We start from the raw sequence: 22,865 nt of genomic DNA on the forward strand, positions 1-22,865 counted from the left end.
CCCTTCATCAAAAATGCTTGACAAATGCATCCACACTCAGCTCATACATTTTATTCTCCCTGAAACCCTGCTAACTCCCACACAACATGATTTCAGGCCACACCATAGTACTTCCACTGCTCTACTATCTTTTACCCACACAGTAGCCGAGGCTAGAGACAACAACCAACTAGTATCCTCCCTTTTCCTTGACCGCTCCAAAGCCTTTGATACTGTTTCACACTCTCTACTTCTCTCAAAACTATCAAACCTCAATCTCCTGGGCCCTCTCTTGACTGGTTCACAAGCTACCTCTGCAATAGACAGGAACCAGTCAGATGGCTTACCTCCTGTTCCCCCTTCCTACCCATCAAAACCTGGATACCCCAAGGTGCCATTCTTGGACCTGTACTTTTCAACATCTTCACCAATGACCTACATACTGCATGCAAACAATCCTCCATTATTAAATACGCAGATGATTCCACACTTCTTACCATCTCACATTCTATCTTTGACCTCCACACACACACACACACACACACACACACACACACACACACACACACACACACACAAAATTAATTTCTTTCCATTGAAAAATGGCTCTTAGAAAACCAACTCATTCTAAACCCCCCAAAAAAACTTTTACTATTTCTCCCTCAACCTCTAGATCACCATAAATCCTCCTTCACTATCACATCCTTTGATAATACCACCATTAAACCAGATCCCCATACCAAACCTTTAGGTACCACTATTGCTGATGAACTGAAATTTAACCTACATATTCAACAAACTATTAAAAAAACACCACAAAATAGGACTATTATATAGAAACAAAAAAATTCTTAATCTCTGATGCTAAACTTTCCTTGGCCCAAGTAATCCTCCACCCTCCCTTCTCTATGCAGCTCCTATCTTTACTAATATCCAAACTACACTTTTATCTAAGTTAGAACAAACCTATCAAAATATAGCTCGATTGTCTGCTAACTTACCACACAACTCACACCACTGCCTTGCTCTTGACACACTTCAGTGGTTAGAATTTCAACAGCAACTCCAACTGACTGCATCATATACTCCATCCTTTACAAACCCACATCCTGCCCCTCCCTCTCCTCCCTTGTCACATACTACACTCCCAGTCACTCTCTCCACACATCCAGATGTCAAAACATGATTTATGTAGTTGATCTGGTACTTATTTATGTTTAACTTCAAGCCTTTTTGCTTTAATCTGTCTATTAGTTTAATGAGCAGAACATATTCTTGCACATAGACCAAAATATCATTGGTCATTGTGACAATGCTTTCTAGATCTTCAGTCATCTCAGACACTGCTTTTCAGAATACTTCTAGAGCTGATAAGATTCTAAATGGTAAACCTGGCAATCTGTATCTGCTTAAAGATGTGTGGTACACAGTTTCATGCTAGTTCCATCTAAGCTAATAAAAAACTACCATTGGTTAACATCAATCACAGAAAAGAACCTAGTATTAGGCATAGTAATAGCTACTTTTTCAGTCATTTGAAGTAGAAAATATTCCTTTTTAATCCACTTGTTTATTCTTTGAAGCTTTATACACAATTTCAGCTTGCCCTGATTCACAACACTTGCTATGCTATTCAACCAGTCATTTTGTTGTTCACTTAACAGACACCATTGCTTTCACTTACTTCAACTTCTGCATGCCTCTACTGATCAGTTCACAAAAAAAATGTATTATGGCATGCACAGTAAGCATAATCTCTTCAGAAATCTGAATATGGTGTTCTCCTTGTTAGCAACACATACTACTCAGCATAATTCTAGAAAATGTAATCAGCATTTGAGTTGCACATTCTGCAGTTTGTGATTTTTGTTGTCAAACTTGTGGTACAAGTGCTGTTGCACTGCATCTGCTAGTAATGTTTTATATATATATATATATATATATATATATATATATATATATATATATATATATATATATACATACATACAAACACACACACACACACACACACATATATATTATCTATGTGTATGTGTGTGTGTGTGTGTGTGTGTGTGTGTGTGTGTGTGTGTGTGTGTGTGTGTGTGTGTGTGTGTGTCACACCAAGTCCGTTTATACCTAATATATACCTTCATAAACATACCTGTTGCCTTCTGTGACATTATGCATGTTCTGAATCAATGCCTTTTCATTAACGGTATACTTACTGCTCTGACCCTATGACTCTTACTAATCACATAATGTGTTTCACAGGTATTAACTCTGGAAAATATAAGATAAAGAAATAAACTCATACTCTGGAAAATATCCCATATCATCCCCCTCAATAAGGGAGGCTCATCTAAAGATCTCTCTAATTATCGGCCCATTGCCATTCTCTCATCCCCAGCCAAAATCTTAGAGAAATGTATCCATAAGTAGCTCCTAGACCACCTCACTACGAATAACCTCTTATCTAGTTTATAGAATGGCTTCCTTCCAAAACACAGTACCTCCACAGCCCTCATAAGTTTCACTAACTACATCCACCTCTTCAAAAGCAATGAACAGCTAGTCTCTAGTGTATTCCTTGATATGTCCACAGTTTTGATATGGTATCCCACCAACTACTACTCAACACTCTAGCTCCCTTTAGCCTCAACTCTGCAGCTCTCAACTGGTTCTGTAGCTACCTTACTAATCGACAACTGGCAACTAAAGGGGATAATAAACTCTCCACACTCCTCCCTGTCTCACTTGGGGTTCCTCAGGGTTCTAACCATGGCCCTCTCCTTTTTATTATATTCACAAATAGTCTAAACACTGCCACTAAATCTGCTTCAGTCATTCAATATGCCAATGATGCTACTCTTATTTGCTCTACTCCCACACCCCAAGAACTCCAGCATAAACTGCAAAAATCATTTCTAGATATTGAAAATTACCTAAGTGAACTCCTACTCATCCTAAACTCAAACAAAACAAAGTTAATGATCTTCTCCAACAGGAAATGCAAAGCAAATCCACCTCCTCTCTCCATCTATTCCACTAATGGCACTATAATAGAATCAGTTAACCAAACAAAACTACTTGGTGTCACAATAGCTAACAACCTAACATTCGCTAAACACATATCATTCACCATTAAAAAAGTTCACATCAAACTTGGTGCACTATATAGGGCCTAACCTTACCTCACTCAATACACCATACTAGCCACAGCCAGATGTACTCTCCTCTACTGTTATCAAATTTTCACTAATCTGCACATATCTGATTTACATCTACTTGATTCCTGCTATAATAAAATAGCAAACATGACCCATCGTTGCCTTGCTCTTCAAAAACTACACTGGCTTGAATTTCCCAATCTGTTATCACTCAGTCAGCTCACCACTGCCCACTTCATTATCCACAAACCTGAAAACTGCCCTGCACTCTCCAACCTAGTGCAACTAAATACCAACCGCAGGACCCTTAGCTTATCTGATAAACTTATACTTAAGGTAACAAAGTACCATAACTACTTTGGTGATTCTCTCTTCCCTTACAACGTAGCCAAACAGTGGAACCTAACACTCCAGAATATCCTAAAAAACACAGATAATCATAGCTGCAAACACTCCTAAAGGAATATTTTACTCAACAATGGCTATGCTCCTGCAATACTCCTGGGTAATTTCTCAAGCCATCAATCAAATGTTTCTTTTCTGCTATCTTCTTGTCTTACTTCTACCAAATGAAAATACCACAATAGTTTATTTTTAGTTATGTATCTAATGAGTTTCATATTACTGTCTGTAGTAAGGCTTAGGAAATGTAATTCTTTCTGTTTCTATTCCCTTTTTGTAAATTGTGATTGTAGGCAGCTGTTAAACTTTTTGAATGTTCTTTGTAAATCTTTATAAAATGTTGTAATCTTTTTTGTACTATTGCAATGGAGCTTTTTTTCCCAGGGTCTCTGATGAAAACAGGATACCTGCCCAGCCGGACACTAGCCAGTTAACAAATGTAAAAATAAATAAATAAATTAAGATCCAGTGTGTTTGCTTGCTTTGAATACTTTTTCAAGAACATTACTTAAGCAATAGTCTGTACTTTCTGCACCTGAACACACATTCCAGCCAGCTGTATCCAACAGGCTTTAATTTGCACCCAAAATGCATCAAATGACTTCACAGAGACTAATATACATTATTAGCAGATTCACAGCTTTGAACTAAGATTCAGACAGTCTATTGCGTTCTGCAGCAGTATTGATCTTAAATGTAACATTCATGCCTTCAGTCATTACTGTGGCTGCTTACTGTTTGTACTGCATTACAGTATGGATTTCAACAATGCCCACAAACATTTTTACTTAACTTTGTTAATTTACTTTCAAAGCAAGTAAACGTTGCGGCAACACTATATTACAGCTTTTACACATCTTTATGAAATGATTATGAACCCCAAATAACCTATAGACTTAGTTAATTACTTTAAAGCATGCTTTCCCATGTCTGTAGCCACACTACCTGCAATAGGTATGGTTTTTCCTATTTATGTATTACCAGATACCATTTTGGATACTATGTAATTGCTATATTTTTGCTTTATTGTTATTTTTAGCATTTATGTGCTTCATGTCACTGTTATTTTAACTCATGACCTTTATTTTGCATATTTCCACGAGTTTTGTTTCCCATTTAATTTTACTTATTTATTACACTGATTTGTTGTTTTATATTATTAGGTTCATACATTCATACTAAGCTAACTGTCTCGCAAGGCCATTTTAAGCCTAGTCAGTATCCCAAGGTTAGAATTAAACCTTGAGACTTGTGTTTATGAGGCAAATACCTTAACCATTATGCCAGACCTACCCCCCCAAAAAAACACTGAAATTCTCTGACTGGGAATCAAACCCTGACCATGGTAGTAAGCGCACCAAGCCCTAACCACTAGACCATTAGGGACATTTTTATGTCACAGTGCCTTTAGTGTTTTTGTACTATCACAGCTTTGTCTACATTATTTTAACCTATACAGTGCTTGGGCTTAAGCACTCAAATAACCCTAAAGCTGAAGTTCCAGTTTGTCAGTCAAGCTTTTAAGGTAAATGTTTGAAGACTTGCTCTCCTTTCATTGTGTAGCTCTTTATCAACCATGTAGTTGGTTTTCCTTTAAAAATTACTCCTTCCATGGTCATTTCTTATTCCACACACAATTCTCTTATAGGAAATCATGGACGTTGCTAAACTCATAAGCTTAGATTCTGTTTCTAAAATCAGTCATGTAAAGATCTACTGACTGATAAATTCTTTGATTTCTAGTGAAAAATGCATGTCTTGTATACTGTATTATCTTCTCCAGCTTGCAACAAACTTGAAATGTGTCTTTTAAGACAGAAAGCTTATATTTTTCTCTTTCTTAAAGTTAAAAGTGTTAAATACCTGAGTACCTTCCTCAGTTCTGATGTGAAAGAAATGTGCATGATGTATTGTTTTTCTTACCAAGCCTATGACTTCTATATATATATATATATATATATATATATATATATATATATATATATATATATATATGTATGTATGTATAAATTACGTATAGATGTTTGTGTGTCTGCATGCATGTATTGTGTACATATGTGTCTGTATCATTTCCATACTGCACTACACAGCTCCAGTCTAGTTTGTGACCTCTTCCTAAAGCAACTAGAAAATTCTGCTCAGTCAAGAGATGACAAGTCAAGTGATTTCTACTGACAACACATAAAGCCCATCCATCTTTGTATTAACTTATTTTGAATCCCAGCTGCTACTTTACCAGTTACCTTTTTCTTCCTAATGGTTCAGTGTCTTTCATTACCATTCCCCTTAGCAGTAATCTCTGCCCATTTGTAGACCTGCTGCTCAGGGTCCCCAGTACCTCCCCACAGTAGTAGTGAAGTGAATGGCATAGAAGAGGACTAGAGAGCTGCCACAGACACTTATAGTGTTGCTCCCCCCACACACATGCTGATGTATCTTTTCATAGATCAATGTCTGCAATGACACATGGACTAGGACTCTAGAAGCTTTACTGCCTCCCACACTAGGCAGTGATACTTTGCCAAATCCTCCCCCACACACCTAGCCCAGTCACTGGTCTAAGTACTGATCTCCACTAGTACTTTCAGAAATGGTCTACCATTAAAATAGCATGTTGTTCCAACCCTCCTCCTGAAGAATGGTGAACAAATTGAGCCTCGTAATTCTCTCTTTTCCCATTCCATCTCCTGCAGACACCCTAACTGCTAACTGAACTCAAATCACCTGTGTCAGTCTGTCAGCACGTTATCCCTTGGTGCCAGGGCCACCTTGAATTAAATGTAAAACTGTGCATTGCCACTCTAGGTACCATAACCCAGTAGTTGTGCAACACTACAACTACAAGCAAACACGCATGGTGGGGTGAACCCTACTTAGTTCTTTACTCAAAAAACATTCCAGTTACGACTTTTCAGAGCTAGTTTCAATAATTAATGTAAGCAATTCATACTAATATACTGAATATACATGCTCTGCACATTACACCTCATACATTTTCTTTAAGAACTTTTATGCTTGATTGTGTATTGAAAGTTCCTTATTGGGAGACTATTTTGCCATTGTAACCATAACTCTCATGCGCTGTCCATCATGATATTCTGGCATGCCTTTCCATGATTTGGATGGGCTCTCACCATCAGTGCAGAATTCAGCAGCTTGCAAAACTACAAACAGGATAACAATGAAAGGTGAGCAAAACAGTTATTACTTCCAGTGGAATAAGGGAATCAGAAGCTAGGGACATGGCTTAAACATAGAAACTGGATGGCATAGAAGGCTGTCTGTTTACCTGTATAGCACAAGAGTCTACTCTTCTAATCTACTCACTTCAGGTGGATGAGGAATTTTCTAGACCCAGGCCATTTGCTTAATGAAAACGAGAGTAAAGTTTCCTGTAAATGGGGCACTGTTACACCAGTCTGTATAATAACAATACCCTCCATAGGACAACAGCAGTAATAAAAATGTTGAACATGATCTAGTTAGTATGATCTTGCAGTTTAACAAAATGAAATTTAATAAGGAAATAATATAAAACTCCTCAAGTCTCTGTAGAATATTGCTGCAGTACGCAGAAACAACTATACATAATAGCTGGACACATAATATTTTTTTCTAATAATCTACATCAGCATATCACACTTTAAGAGTTAAGTTAGCTATTTAAATCATTCCTCCTAATAGGTGATGTGACTTAACGTACAGTTTTGCATTTAACCTTGTCAGAGGTAGTACAAGACACTGCAAAAATTCACTTTGCATTTACATCCTAGTGAATGTGAACCCTGAAAGGGCACATAAGGTAACAACGTTCTCTTCACATAGTTGGCATTTCACAAAGTCAGTGACTTTTAAATAATGCTATACAGCATGCAGATAAGGCAAAACACTATGCTCATTCGGTCAATGTTAATCATATTTTATTAAAACAACATCTGCAAAACTGTTATCATTTCAAAATCTACAACCAAAAATAAAATATTAACACAAGAACCACATGGCAGTCAATGAAGAAGTGTTACTGTAACAGTGTAAGTTCTGTGACAGGAGAGAACCATCAGGCAGGTCCAGAATAGTCATACATAAACTATACTGTAAGGAAACATTTCTATATCATAGGTTCATAGGTTCATAGGCAGGTACTAGGCTATTGGACCTAGGGCCTATATAAGCCTAGCCAAAGGCACCCTGGCTTTCGCCACCCAAGAAAATTATTTTCCTGTGCCATTGTTGAGCAGAGCCACAGAAGTGATCCCCGGGATGAATTTCCTATCTCCCATCCAATCATCAAGATTTTTCTTGAAGAGTGCTTATGAGGAGCTTTGTTTGATATAGATAGGTAGTTTGTTCCAGAGTATGGGAAGTTTCTGGGACAGGAATCTATCCCTCCAGCATGTTCTGTTTATTGTGGTGACAAGGTTTAGGTCCCTAGACCGTGTAGCTCATAGGGATTGGGATTTCTTTAAGTGGAGCATGTCTAAAAGCTCTGGGTTTGACATAGCTTTGTGTGTTAGGCATAGATCGCCTCTGAGTAGGCGATATGCAACAGAGTAAAGCTGCAGTTTTTTGAGACGGCCTGCATAGGGCATCTGTTTGAGGCTGATAATCCTCTTTGTGAGGTATTTCTGTGGCCTTTCCAGTTGTTGTAGATGTCTTGTGAGGTACATACCAAAAGGGGCATTGTACTCTATAATGGGTCTAATGAGTGACGAGTAGAGGGGAACAATGACCTCTTTTTTCCTAGATGAAAAACCCTTTGTGATGAGGTGTGCCATGCAGAAGGATTTCCTGACTACTGTGGCGATGTGATTATCAAAGGAGAGACTACTGTCCACCTGTGTCCCAAGGTCTCTTATCACACGTTCAGTGTTAAGTAGACTACCGCCTATGTGGTAGTTCAGTATGAAATATTACAATGCCTTAATATTACACAGCATGCTGCCAACACAAAATGCATCTTGGGATTAAGACATACACTTTGAACTCAGTTTAGCTTTCACTTTCCCGATTACAGAACATATGTCAAGAAATTCTAACATAGTTGCTGTATGAATCCACACTAGATGGTGCTTTTTTCCCCACTTTTCATCCCTGTAATGTGTTAAACTCACACAGTGTATTTCTAGGGTACAATGCCACATAGTTTGATTACCCCCAAACAGTATCTGTTGCAAAGTCTGAACATCAGCTTAAAGGAGCAAGCCTTCATGAATATGAAGTGTTAGAGGTTGAGTGAACTCAGACTAAATGTTTTTTTAGATTCTGTCTCTAAGAGCTCTGTGAAGCCATTTTAATAAGGCATGCAAAGCCAAAGTCAAGTGTGTAAAAATATTTAATTTTAAAACTGTATGTAACTGAATCTGGGCAAGTGATAAGAAAACTGTTTCAGTCTGCTGGCAAATACAGGCCCTGCACAGTATCAAAAACCCAGACCTCCCTGTCATTTTCTAGAGCAACTCCACTGGTCGGTTTCTGTATTTATTCTGTAAATTTATAAATTCAAATGCCCTTGAACAACTGGTATGTTCTCCCACTAGAGGGGATAACATATTGGATTTAGTCATCACAAATATGGGCGCCCATTGTACCACACCCGTTATCACTCCCTCTCTGGTCAGATCAGACCACAAACTGATAACCCTGGACATCCTCACCCCTCCACCTCCCCCAGTCAAAGAAACCATTGTAAAAAACCTTTCCAAAGCAAACTTCAAACTACTTGCGTCAGAAGTGGAAAGCTTCACTATCCCCCTGCAGAAGGATAATGATATCCAGGATGCAAATCCTACACCAAGGCACTTTATATACATCTTCAGGATTGCATGGACCGTTCTATCCCAAATAAAACCAAGACTCCTTCCTCAAGCAAGAAGAAACCAGTCTGGTGGACCCCGGCCATAAGCAAACTATACAATAAAAGGAGGAGACTTATACAAAAAAAGGCCAAATCTCAAGTAGAAAAATCATCCCTGATCAGCATTAGTAAGAAATTGAGGGCCCTCATCAAATCAACTAAAGCCAATTTCGAAAAGAAAGTTGCCAAGGATGCCAAGAATAGCCATAAGGCCTTCTATGGTTACGTCAAAAACCTAAATGGCAATGCTCAGGTCTGTAATGAGCTAGTACAAAATGGTTCAAAATACACTGACCCTTCTGACATTGCCAACATCTTGGCTGACAGGTTCAGTGCAAATTTCTCTCCACCCCCCCCCCCCACCACCTGCAGGGCCTATTACTATTCCAGGGGATTGTGTAACTCCGATTATTACTGATATGTTGGTTAATAAGGCTCTATCTAAAGCTAAAAACACTGCCTCCATGGGACCAGATGGTGTCCCGGGCTGTGTCATACGCAAGCTCCAAAATGAATTAACCCCACATCTGAATACCCTGTTCAGTCTCAGCCTCTCGACAGGATATGTGCCCATGGAATGGCGCACAGCAATGATGGTTCCGCTGCACAAGGGTGGGCCCACAACTGACCCTGGAAACTACCGACCAATAAGCCTGACCAGTCTGATCTGTAAGGCAATGGAGCAAATCATTATGGAACTCATAAATGGAGAGACTGGGAACCTCCAAACACTTGACCCCACACAGTTCGGCTTCGTCAAGGGCAGATCATGCCTCCTGAACCTGGTGGACTTCTTTGAGACAGTTATTCAGGCTATAGATAAGGGAAAGGAGGTACACACGGCTTACCTTGACCTTGCTAAAGCATTTGACACCATTCTGCATTCGGGTATTATTGATAAACTCACCAACCTGGGCATAAACCCTTACGTCACAAGATGGATCGCAAACTGGCTCTCATAAAGATCCCACAAAGTAAGAGTAGCGGGATCTATGTCCAAATCCAGACCAGTAATGAGTGGTGTGCCTCAGGGCTCTGTCCTGGGGCCCCTCCTGTTTGGCATATACTTCTCAGAAGTACAGGCAAGCACTGAAGGGCTGTGGCTGACCAAGTTTGTGGATGACTGCAAACTGGGTGCTATAATAGAGTCTCTGACCGACATGGAAATCCTCTAGAAGGGCCTTAATGAGACTGATGCATGGTGTCAAAGCCGTGGTCTCAAGCTAAATGCTAAAAAAGCGTAGTAATCCCCTTTGGAAAAAACAGAGTACCCGTGAAGTACCACATAAGAGGTAACCCCCTGAAATCTGAAGAAGTAATAAGGGATCTAGGGACCCAAGTAGATAGTCAGCTTTCCTTTGATAACCACATTGCCAAGGTGGTTAGAAAATCCTTCTATGTGACCCATCTGATCACGAAAGGGTTCGCATCAAGATCTAAGGATGTAGTGGTGCCCCTCTACTCTTCCCTCATCAGACCCATTATTGAGTACAATGCACCAATTGGAATGTACCTGGCCAGGCATCTCCAGCAGCTGGAGATACCACAGAGGTACCTCACTAAGAGGATTACTGGCCTCAAACAGTTGCCCTATGCAGCATGATTGAAAAAACTAAGGCTTTTCTCTGTTGCATACCACCTTCTCAGAGGAGATCTCTGTCTAACATACAGAGCCATGTCCAACCCAGAACTGTTGAACATGCTCCATCTTAGCAAAACCAAATCTACTCGAGCTACACACTCTAGGGATATAATCCTCAGCACAACAATGAATAGAACATGCTGGAGGGATAGATTCCCTTCACAAAGACTTCTCTTGCTATGGAACAAGGTCCCGATCTACATAAGACAGAGCCCCTCACTATCACTCTTCAAGAGGAACCTTGATGAGTGGATGGGTAACAGAAAATTCACACCAGGGATCATACCAACAGCTCTACTAGATAGGGGCCAAGGGTACTAGCTGCTAGATCAAGGGCCTAGGGAACTAACCAAAGGGGTGGTGAATACCGCAGAACATGGCTGGGCTAATATATGCCTTTGGGCAGATAGCCCAGTACCTACCTATGAACCTATGAACCTATAACTATGCTGACTTTATCACACACAACTTGCAAAAACTGAAATGAGTGAGACATGAAAGCCATTTTAAAACTGTGTCAGTTATTATTTCAGTAAAGTAAGGAATACTTATTTTCAATATGTGTCGTATCCATTGATTTTATATAATACTGTTATATTTGGAAATTAACCAACTTTCCTCTCATAAAACTATTAACAAAGATATGATCTTCAAAGGAACCAAGTTATTGGGAGCAAATAACTAGAGAGCGAAAGGTAATAGAATGGAAAGATGCCATGAACTTATTTGGACAGCAGGCTAGAGAGTGCCTTCCATATCAAGGACTGATATCAGAGTATAGACAAAGAAAAAGAAATAGGGGGTTCCTAAATGAAAGAACAGCACTGGTAGAATTTTTAGTAGAATCTAGAACAGAAGTTACCATTACGAAAGAGATAATTAGCAGAACATATAAAACATTGCATGATAACTATAAAAATCAATCGGAGGTTAGGAAGGATTGGGAAGTGAGGCTGGATAAGCAATTCGCAAAGAAATAATGGGGGATATATGCATATATGCCTCCCAAATATGCAACAAAATCTAGAAGATTTAGGATCTTTGCCTGGAAGTGTTTACTTAGATATTTTTATACCCCAAGCAGCCTCCAAAGAGTTTTTCCTCAGGTAGACAGCGAATGTTAGAGGTATGATGGGGAAGAAAGAGGTAACTGGGAACATTTTCTGGGAGTGTAATGAGCTGGCAGTTTTTAAAGATTCCCTGCAGACTGCTCTGTCAGAGATGCTGAGTGAGTGAATTGGAGTGGCTAGGGAAATTATATTTTTTTTTTTTAGCTATGGTATATAGTCAGAATTGCCTAGACATGGTAAGGCCTTGCTGAGTCTAATTATGATAGCTGCCAAAAAAGCAATTACTAGAACATGGAAATCAAAGTCTAAGGCAACATTACTAGAAGGCATGAAGATAGTAACAGGTAAAACAACTGGAACTGGGAACCTTATTAAAGAGTAGGAGTAAATTACATATCAAATAAAAGAGAGATGTTCATAGGTTCATAGGTGTGTACTAGACTAAAAGCCCTGGAGCCTATATAAGCCTAGCCCAAGAAGATTCCCTGGCATCATGCCAATGTGGGATCAATACATGCAGAACAGGAACAGGGTTTAAAAGAAGGCAGGATTTGAGTGAGCTTTGTAATGGTTGACTAACAATGACTGAATATATGTTTGCACTTTGCAGCTAAAGTTGCATCGGCATGGTTCGGAATGTATAATGTTTGCAATTGAGATTGTATCGCTATGGTTTATTTTCATTTATATAAATGTATCATTGTCTATGTCATACACGATAAATTAATAAAAATGTTTCTTATTTAAAAAAATAACAAAACAAAACAAAGATATGATATTATGATCCGATTTTTAGTCAGGTGGTAGAGTAGCTGCAAAACTAGGTTTTCTTGCAGAACCTGTTGCTGGTACAGATGGAACCACTATTGTGTGTTCTCATAGTTTTTGCCTCAGTCACATGTCTTGACAAAGAGCCAAGCTTTGTTTAACCTGGAGCCATGGCTACAGTCTGCTAAATACATGTATATTTGGAAAGGTGTAAAACTGAAATGTGATAATATGCATCCCGCTACACACTCACTATAAGTACTGGGCTGGTTGGTGAAGTTGTAGCAATTTGTGTGCTGAGATAGCTATTTTTTGAAAATGTAAATAATTATGCACTTTAAGAGCTATTACAGTAAATAAAATAACACACATACACCACAGAATTTCATTGTTAACAGTTTATTCATTTACTACTGGTCACCACAACTTCCTGTAAATGAAGTGTTCTGGCTTCAGGTGTACAGACCATATATGCACATTTTCTTCAAAAGGAAACCATATATATTTTGCCTTATATAAATAACCCAGATAGCATAGACAAGTGTGATTAATAGTTCTGGGTGTTGTTTAAGGAAATGATCTGCGAACACACTGCACCATACAGATCTAGTTTTGATTACAACAGTTTTCTGCACAGGTATGATCCTGAGCAAATACTTCAGCCATAACAAAGTTCTCAGGTCATCTCTGAAATAAGGCAGTTGCATTTACAGTTACCTAGTTAAAGTTTTTTCCCTTCACTGCCTGCTTTAACTTGCCCATCCACACCCACTTTGGTTTATGGGCTCTTAAGTACCTAGCATGCAGTTGAGAAAAACAATTGAGAAATCTTGTCAGCTAACCCCCAATTTTTTTTATTTTACTTTCATTTAACAGGTTTTCTGACTAGGTTTAAGTGAAAAAAAAAACTTTTTAAAGAAGGTCCAGGGAGAAAAACTCCAATATTTTGCAAGCATTTTAAACAGACATGTAGTAATATGCATGAACAGACATTAAGTAACATACATCAACAATTGCACATAATAAGATCACATTCATAAAAAATGAAGAAAACTATTACAGTATAAACAATACTTGTACATTTAGTAGATGTTGGAAATAGATCATTTAAAGAAATTATTAATGGGTTTATCATACAGATAACAGATCTTATGATTAGTGATTATAAGTTCAAAGAAATGGAAGTGAGGGAAGGAACTTGGTAGGGCAGAAGATGTTAATATTGTTAAGAGGTGGAGAACTAAGAAGGTTCAGAGACAGTTATATATGGCTGCCATAAGGGTTATAATAGAAGTATAGAAATAGGGTGGTGAGCAGTACCACAAAATCGCACATATGGCTGGGAGATGCTTGCAAACTATTCAGGTATTTGTGAAGATTGGTTGTGGGGCATAGGATTTTGAGTGAAGAGAAATGGTTTGACAATATGGCAAGCTGAAGATTACAGTGGCATTTGTTCTTGAGATATACAGGAGCAGAGCCATTGATCTGACAGATGAAGTTTTTGTTGTTTTAAATTACTTTACATTCTGAATGGATTTCAGTGCTAGTGAGATGTGGTTCCACAGTTTAGTCTGAATGAGGAGGACAAAGCTAGAATCAGAGGGGCTGGAGTCAGCTGACACAGAGTGTCAGTGTAATATATGACAGAAGAATGCCAAAGAAGCTAAAAAGTAAGGTGTATAAAATGGTACGACCAATACTATGGTACAGAAACCTGGGAAATAAAGTCAGAGCAGTTGAGGAAGTTAGAGGTTATAGAGATGAAGTAGGGTGCACACTGTGAAACAGATGAAGAAAAGAAGACATAAGAGCAGTAGCCAGAGTAGCTCCAATTGCAGAAAAGGTCAAAGAGAACAGAGAACAGTGGCTCAGGCACGTGCAGGAAAGCAGAAGACAATCTGTTGAAGAAAATGTGGGACAGACAGGAAGAAGGCAAGAGGAAATGAGGCTAACCTGAAAATATCTAGAGAGGGATTGTATGAAAGAGAACTGTGATAGTCAGGCAGGAGTATCAAAGAAGGCAGGGAGTGGCATTGAATAGAAAGATGGCTACAGTTCACACAACACCCCAACTCCATGTAAAAATGGGTAAAAGGGGGTTGATGGTGGTGAAATCTATGATGGATGGAATGTGAGTACACATTTGGAAATCTGATTTTTTAAGCAGTATAGTGGCACTACTTTCTTTCTGTCTCTTTTCTCTGTCTCTCTGTCGCTCGCTCTGTCGAGTTTAACTTTTTAGTAGTTTTCTTGTTATTTAGGCATATAATTTGCTTAATGTTGAAAGGTTTCTGCATGATTCAGTGACTGCTAGTACGTGTGGCTTATGTGTCCATACATGCCTGGTCGTATGCTTTCTCCAAGTCTAGGAATGCCCAATTGGACTGTTTCCTCATCTGTAGCTTCTTTTCCACAATCTGCCTCACTATAAACACTGGTTTGGTTGTGCTGCATCCTGATCTGAATCCAAACTGCTGTGTACTACTGTATGCATGCATCTATTATCAAACACTGTTTCTAGCAATTTCATGCAGTGCGAGCGGAGTTTGAAACCTCTATACTGCCCACACTTCTGGATATCACCTTTGTTTACTCTACAGTCATCTGGGATATACCTTTCACTCCTTATTGCTATAAGTACCCTCAGGAGATATTTCTCCCCTATCTCACACATCTTGATCACATCTGCTGTGGCCTCATCTGAGCCTGTTGCTTTCCCTGATTTCAATTTCTTTAGCTGTGTTTTTACTTCTTCTAGGTGAGCTCTACTTCCTCTTTCATCATAGGCTGTCAATGGGGCAGTGCAGCTTCTATGGATTTTTCTTCACTCAGAATCTGGTGGAAGTACTCCTTCCATCTGCCTTTGATGCCTTATGGACTGGTGAGCAGGTCACTGCTGGCATCCCTTATGACTGATGTCTGATGACTATCTTCTTTATCTTTCTGTCTTCTCCTTGCAATGTGATAGACTTTATTTGTGTTATCTACTGTGTCACTTTCCAGAAGCTGGCAGATTGCCTGTGATCTTGCTCTTTACTCTTTGTTAGCCAGCTAATAGTCCTTCTTAGCCTTGTCCATATTTTCTAACTCCTATTTTTTCCTGCACCCCTTTTTTCTTTTTGATAGCATCCTAGACATCTGCATTCCTCCACCAGCTATTCTTATGCACCTTATTTCCGTACTTGGATCAGCCACATATCTGTCCTTTAAGCTTCACACATGCTGTTTTGAAATTGAAACACTGATATTCTTCTTCAACTCGACCTATTTCCTCTTCTTCCTGAGGTGATAGAGCCCAGAGTATTACCATGAACTCTTGGGCATTCATTCCAGTCAACTTTCAGGTCATCAGACTAGCCTCTGTTGACAGCCACGGTGGTACAGCGGTAGCATTGTTGCCTCACAGCAAGAGGTTCTCCTGTTTGATTCTCAGCTGGAGTGCCTTCTGTGTGGAGTCTGCATGTCTTCCCCGTGGTTGAGTGGCCTCCGAAAGACATGCATGAATAGGTGTGCCTTCAATGAAGGTTGGGCATCGGGCTGGCAACTTGGCACCATAAAAATCGACTGCCAATCATTAGTGGACCAGAGTTCCACTGTGGCGACCCCTAACCCGGGAAAAGCCGAAAAGACAAACAACAGACTAGCCTCTGTTGACCTTAGAGCCTACTCTGACTACTGCTTGCATCTACCAGTAGTTTATGCTGTGGGCCAGCCATTTCACAAGGGATGACTTTGCAGGCTGTTTTCTTAGTAGAAGAGAGGCTAACTGAGTTGAATGTTGGCCAGACTTAAGTGTGATCTTGTGACTATCTCTCTTGGTGAATCATGTGTTGGCTATGATTAAGCCATTTACCAGAAAGATGTCTGTAATGGCCTCTCCTTCTTTATTCCTGGCACCCTACCTATGTGGACTCTGGCAGTCATTATACACTGTCTGTCCCGCTATGAGCATTTAGGTTCTCTATCAACATCATCTCATGTTGTCCTGCTTTATCTAGAAGGTCCTGTAACTGCTGTATGAATGCACTCTTTTCCTCACTATCACAATCAAGTTGCGGTGCATAGACTTAGATTATGAATGTTGTCCTATCTTTACACTGGAGTCTGAGCCATGAGTCTGCCACTAATTCTGATGACATCTCTCATTGCCTTCAAAAGCCTCTCCATCCCCACAATTCCTACACCATTTCTAGTCTGTCCTCATTCTGAGTAGTAGACCCTGGATACCAAGCTAAGTGACCTTGCTACACTTCCCTTCCACCTTGTCTCCTGGACACACATGATGTCCACTTTCCTTCTCACATCAAGTCTCCCACATCCAAGCTGTGTCTTGTCAGTGAACCTGTATTCAGTGCAGCAGTTCTCAGATTATGCTTAACAGATTAATTGGTTTTATGTCCCGTTTTCACTCAGCAGAGCTGACCCAGGTAACCCAGTTTGGGCAACTGGTCACTGTTCAGCAAATAGCTTATACACCCAGTAGTTTAATCCAGATGTAATCAGCAGCCCAGATCCTCTGCCTCTTCTGTTGCCATCAGTTCCACTTCTCTCAAACGATAGCTCACAAGGGTTTATTGCGGAAGTGTGGTGCTTTGCATGTGTATACACTGAAACTCAACTGTCACATTTCTGTCCACTTATTCAGTCCTTCCAAATCCATCACTAGACTCTTTTCCCATCTTCCCCTGCTACACCTACAGTGGATGTAAAAAGTGTACACACCCCTGTTTAATGCCAGGTTTTTGTAATATAAAAAAATGAGACCACAATAAATAATTTCAAAACTTTTCCCCCCTTTAATGTGACATATAATCTGTACAATTCAACTGAAAAAAAATAAAAAAATGTACAAAAAGCTGGTTGCATAAGTGTGCACACCCTTAAACCAATACTTTGTTGAAGCACCTTTTGATGTAATTACAGCATTCAGTCTTCTTGTGTACACACCTGCCATCAATTAAAGAGACTGATTAACCCCAAATAAAGTTCATCTGTCCTAGCAGGATTTTCCTGACATGTACTCAGTTGCCTGTTACAGCAAAAGCCATAGTTCGCAGAGAGCTTACAAAGCATCAAAGGGGTCTCATTTTTATTTTTTATATTTTTCCCCTAACAGATTTGTTTGTTTTTCAATTGAATTGTACAGGTTATAGGTCACATCAAAGATGGGGAAAGTTTTGAAATGATTTATTGTGGTCTCATTTTTTTATATCACAAAACCTAGCATTTTAACAGGGGTGTGTACACTTTTTATATCCACTGTATCTCTGTGTCATCAGCAAAGAAGTCGGCCTGTTCTCTATTCCATCAGATATGACTAAGGCAACACACTGTACAGTACTGTACCCAAGATACACCCCTACAGTACTCCACTAGACACTCTTCTAATTCCTGACATTGTCCTTCTCACAATTCTTTATGTCCTGTTAGTCATACCACAGTACAGTTCCCTAGTTCAAATCCTGCCCCATCTCCTCCATTTTTCTTATCAGTTTCCTGTGTAGCTCTAAATCATTTGCTTTGCTGAACTCCAAGTAGACTGTGTCTACTGTTATTGGTTCATAGGTTGGTACTAGGCTATCAGCCCTAGGGCCTATACAAGCCTAGCCATAACAATTCCCTGGATATTTCTTCCCACAATATTTACTTCCCTGGACCCATCTAGCAGGGTGACTGACATGATCCCTGGGGTGAATTTCCTATCTCCCATCCAATCTTCAAGGTTCCTTTTGAAGAGGGCCAAGGAGGCACTCTGCTTGACATGTATGGGCAGTCTATTCCAGAGTATGGGGAGTCTCTGGGTCAGGAACCTATCCCTCCAGCATGTTTTGTTTATTGTGATGACAAGGTCTAGATCCCTGGAGCATGTGGCTCTGAGAGATTGGGATTTCTTTAAGTGGAGCATGTCCAGTAGTTCAGGGTTTGACATGGCCTTGTACATTAAGCAGAGATCACCTCTGAGTAGACGATATGCCACAGAGTATAGCTGGAGTTCTTTTTAGATGGTCAGCATAGGGCATCTGCTTTAGGCCTGTGATTCTTTTAGTGAGGTATTTCTGCAGCCTTTCCAGCTGTTGCAGATGTCTTGTGAGGTACATACCAAACGGGGGCATTGTACTTTATAATAGGTCTAATGAGGAATGAGTACAGTGGGACAATGACCTCTTTCTTCTGGATGAAAAGCCCTTAGTGATGAAGTGTGCCACATAGAAGGATTTCCTGACTGTTGTGGCGATGTGGCTATCGAAGGTGAGACCACTGTCCACCTCTTTCCCTAAGTCTCTCATCACACTTTCAGTGTTTAATGTACTGCCACCTATGTGGTAATTCATGGGTACATGTTTTTTCCCAAAGAGAATAACTATACATGTCTTGGCATTAAGCTTGAGCCCATGGCTATAGCACCAAACATCTGTTTCTGTAAGGCCCTTTTGTAGAATATCCACATCATTTGGGGATTCAATAATGGCTCCCAGTTTGCAGTCATCTGCAAACTTTGTTAGCCAGAGTCCCTTAGTGTTGGCCTGTACTTCAGGGAAGTAGATGCCAAACAAGAGCAGTCCCAGGACTGAACCCTGAGGTACTCCACTTGTCACTTGTCTGGAGCTGGATTTGGAGTCGGCTACTTTTACAGTCTGGGTTCCGTCAGTAAGCTAGTTGGCAACCCATCCAGTGACATATGGATTTATGCCCAGCTTAGTAAGTTTATCTATGATTCCAGAGTGGGGGATGGTGTCGAAGGCCTTGGTGAGGTCCAGAGAGGCTGTGTGGACTGCCTTACCCTCGTTCACAGCTCTGGAGACTGATTCAAAGAAGTCAATATGGTTCAGGAGACAAGATCGTCCCTTCACGAACCCAAACTGGGTGGGGTCCAGTGTTTGAAGGTTGACAATGTCTTTGTTTATAAGTTTCATGATAATGCATTCCATGCCCTTGCAGATCAGGTTCGTCAGACTGATGGGACGGTAGTTCCCGGGATCCAAGGTGGATTCCCCCCTTGTAGAGTGGGATAACTGTAGCTGTGCACCACTCAGTAGGCACAAAGCCTGTCAAGTTCACCTGTATCATGTTTGACCATCAGCTACTTCTGGCCAAGAACCCATGCTGGCTGTTAACCTAGAGATTGTTGTCCTCTAGAAATCTAAATGGCCTTCCTGCTAGGATTTTCGGCATGATTTTCCCCTGCCACAAATGTTATGCTAACAAGCATGTAGCTCACTGATTTTTTTTCTGCCCCACTTCCATTACAAGAGAATAGCAACTGCTGTTTCCAGTCCTCTGACATGTCTGTTCTAAATGAAAAATAGACAACGTTGCATTAAAACTGGCAGACTAAAAAGACATAATGAGATAGCAAAAAATCTGCCAAAACCACAGTAGTGTCACTGGTGATAAATGTAATAACACTAGGTTTAAATGTTCGCAGACAGCTTCATCAGGCTTAAATACATATCCGAAGTCTCACATTTTATAAAAAATGTAAAACAGTCACATGATCAACAAATAATTAAAACACCAGTTAAGTTTAAAGAAATATGCTCATTAAATCTGATTATGCAACTCCTTTAAAACTGGTTTAATGGTTAAATGTCCATTTAGACCTAAAGGTACATGCTCTCAAAAGTGTATATTCCATTTTAATTCCTCTTTCTCAGTAAAATTTATTAAGTTACCCCTTCTAATACATGTACATATCACTAGTAAAATAAGGAACTTGAAACAGTGTCTCATCAGTTGCGCTAATATGCTTATGGAGCCAATTAATATATACTTTCCTTCCTATACCTGACATATGATTCCCAATCTGTTTTTTAACTTTACTATTGGTTTTAACAATGTAATAAGCCTCACAGGACATACATTTTGCCATATATATTAAATTTTTAGTTTCACAGTTTCTGAATCCTCATAATATAAAAGTATTCCCATACAGGGGTTGCTGGCTGGAATTCTGAGTATAAATGTGTATACAATACACACATTTATGGCATTTAAAGGTCCCCTGTCTACAAGATTTAATGAAATTCAAAGTCTTTGGTTGCTCTTTATAACAAAGTTGATTCTTAAGATAACTACATCTTTTATAACCGAACTTAAGGCCGTGTTGTGTACTAACGTTATGCTCCGGTATTTGTTCAACAATTGGCCAGTCTTTTTAATGCTATCTTGGATGGCCTTTGTATTTCGATTGAAAGTGAGCATACATCTCTATCCTGTATTCACTTTAAAACCTCGTTGGGAATTCTCTTTAGATGAAAAAATAGGTCTAACCTCAATGTCAAGTTTGTTTCTCTGTATTACTTTGGATATGCTTAACATCAGCAGACTTATAACCTCTTTGCTCAAAATCTAAAGATAGGAGTTGCATTTATGTGAGCATGACATCATATCTAGTATTAAGTCTAACTATCCTACACATTTCGTTCATAACAGTATTACTGAATACAAATGAAGGGTGCATACTCGACCTGTGTAAATAACTATTACACGTTCTTTTTATATAATGTGGTGTTGAGTTTACCCCTGCGGTTCTTAATTATACTAATATCCAAAAATCAGTGTTAGATTCACTAATACATTTTTGAATCTAAGGAAATCCATTTTACCAGATATGTAGTCAAAAAACTCATCAAATAATGACAGATCACCCTCCCATATTAGAAAAAGATCGTCAACAAACCTCCTATAAAAAAAAATGTTAGCAATGTCTTTGCTTAAAATAAACCTTTGTTCCCAAGTATATGTGACAGTATTAGCATATGTATTTGCAATGGGCATACCTGTTGCAACACCCTTTTGCTGTTTATACAGACTTTTTTGAAATATAAAGATGTTATTTGTTAGGATGATGTGCAACAACTCACAAATAAGATTAATATTTTCTCTTTTAAACATAGGTAAAGACAATAAGTGCATTCTAGTAATTTCAATACTATCAGAGTTAGGTATTGCAGTAAAGAGAGAATCAACATCTAGTATAATAAAACTTGTTAGATCTTTATCAAAGGACCATTTATATAGCTGACATAAAAAATCAGATGTATCCCTAACTATTGGATTAGCATCTTTCAAACTGTCCTTCAACTGCAAGTCTAAGAATTTAGATAATGGTTCAGTAACCCAGCCACGAGCTGTGACAATTGGTCTCATTGGGAGTTCAATGACAGACTTATGTATCTTAGGGATTCCATAAAATAATGGAATCCTAAGGGCAGTCGTGTGAAGATAATGTAACAACTCAATACTGATTTGCCCTTGCAAATGCATATCATGTAATAAATATTCAACACGCTTAATTATAGCAGTGCTGTATTTCTTTGCAATTTCAACATAATCTTGTTTCTAACATTTTTCGCATACTGCTTAAATAAAAATCAATATCTAAAACGACTACACCACCACCCTTGTCTACACATTTGATTACAATTTGTAGATTGTTAATCAGTGCTTCCAATGCTTAAGTTTGTTCAGAAGTTAAATTGTAAAATGATTTTCTATTTCCATTTTAATATAATTCATATACCTTTTGTTCAACAGCCTTTTCAAAGGCCTGGATTAATGGATTACTGGGAGGTACAAAAGTGGTCCTACATTTTGTTGTGCATACATCAGTAGTATTTTGGTTACCAAACATTACTTTTAAATTTAAAGCTCTAACAAAACATTTGATTCAGTGAGAGTTTGTGAAATATCTGAGCTTTTAGGTGCAATAAAAGTTAAACCTTTAGTAAGTACACTAATTTCAATGCCATTCGAAGAATATTGGATAAATTAAATACTAGTCCATGTCCATTAATTAGTTCTTTGACTTCTCATCATGGGTCAGTAGCCTGCTTTCTTGCCCCTTGCATTGTTCTGATGACTCTTCATTTGAGTTTTTGGCTTCCGGCAATGGAAGTGGTTGTTGTTATAAACTGCGAAAATCCACTTGGTTTCCAAAAGTACTGATAAAACCAACCAAACACATCCGTGAACATGAACAAGTTTGTAAGGTC

This window comes from Protopterus annectens, chromosome 1.part1 (genome assembly GCF_019279795.1).
Source record: "Protopterus annectens isolate FY-2018-M chromosome 1.part1, PAN1.0, whole genome shotgun sequence".
Classification (NCBI taxonomy): Eukaryota; Metazoa; Chordata; order Ceratodontiformes; family Protopteridae; genus Protopterus; species Protopterus annectens.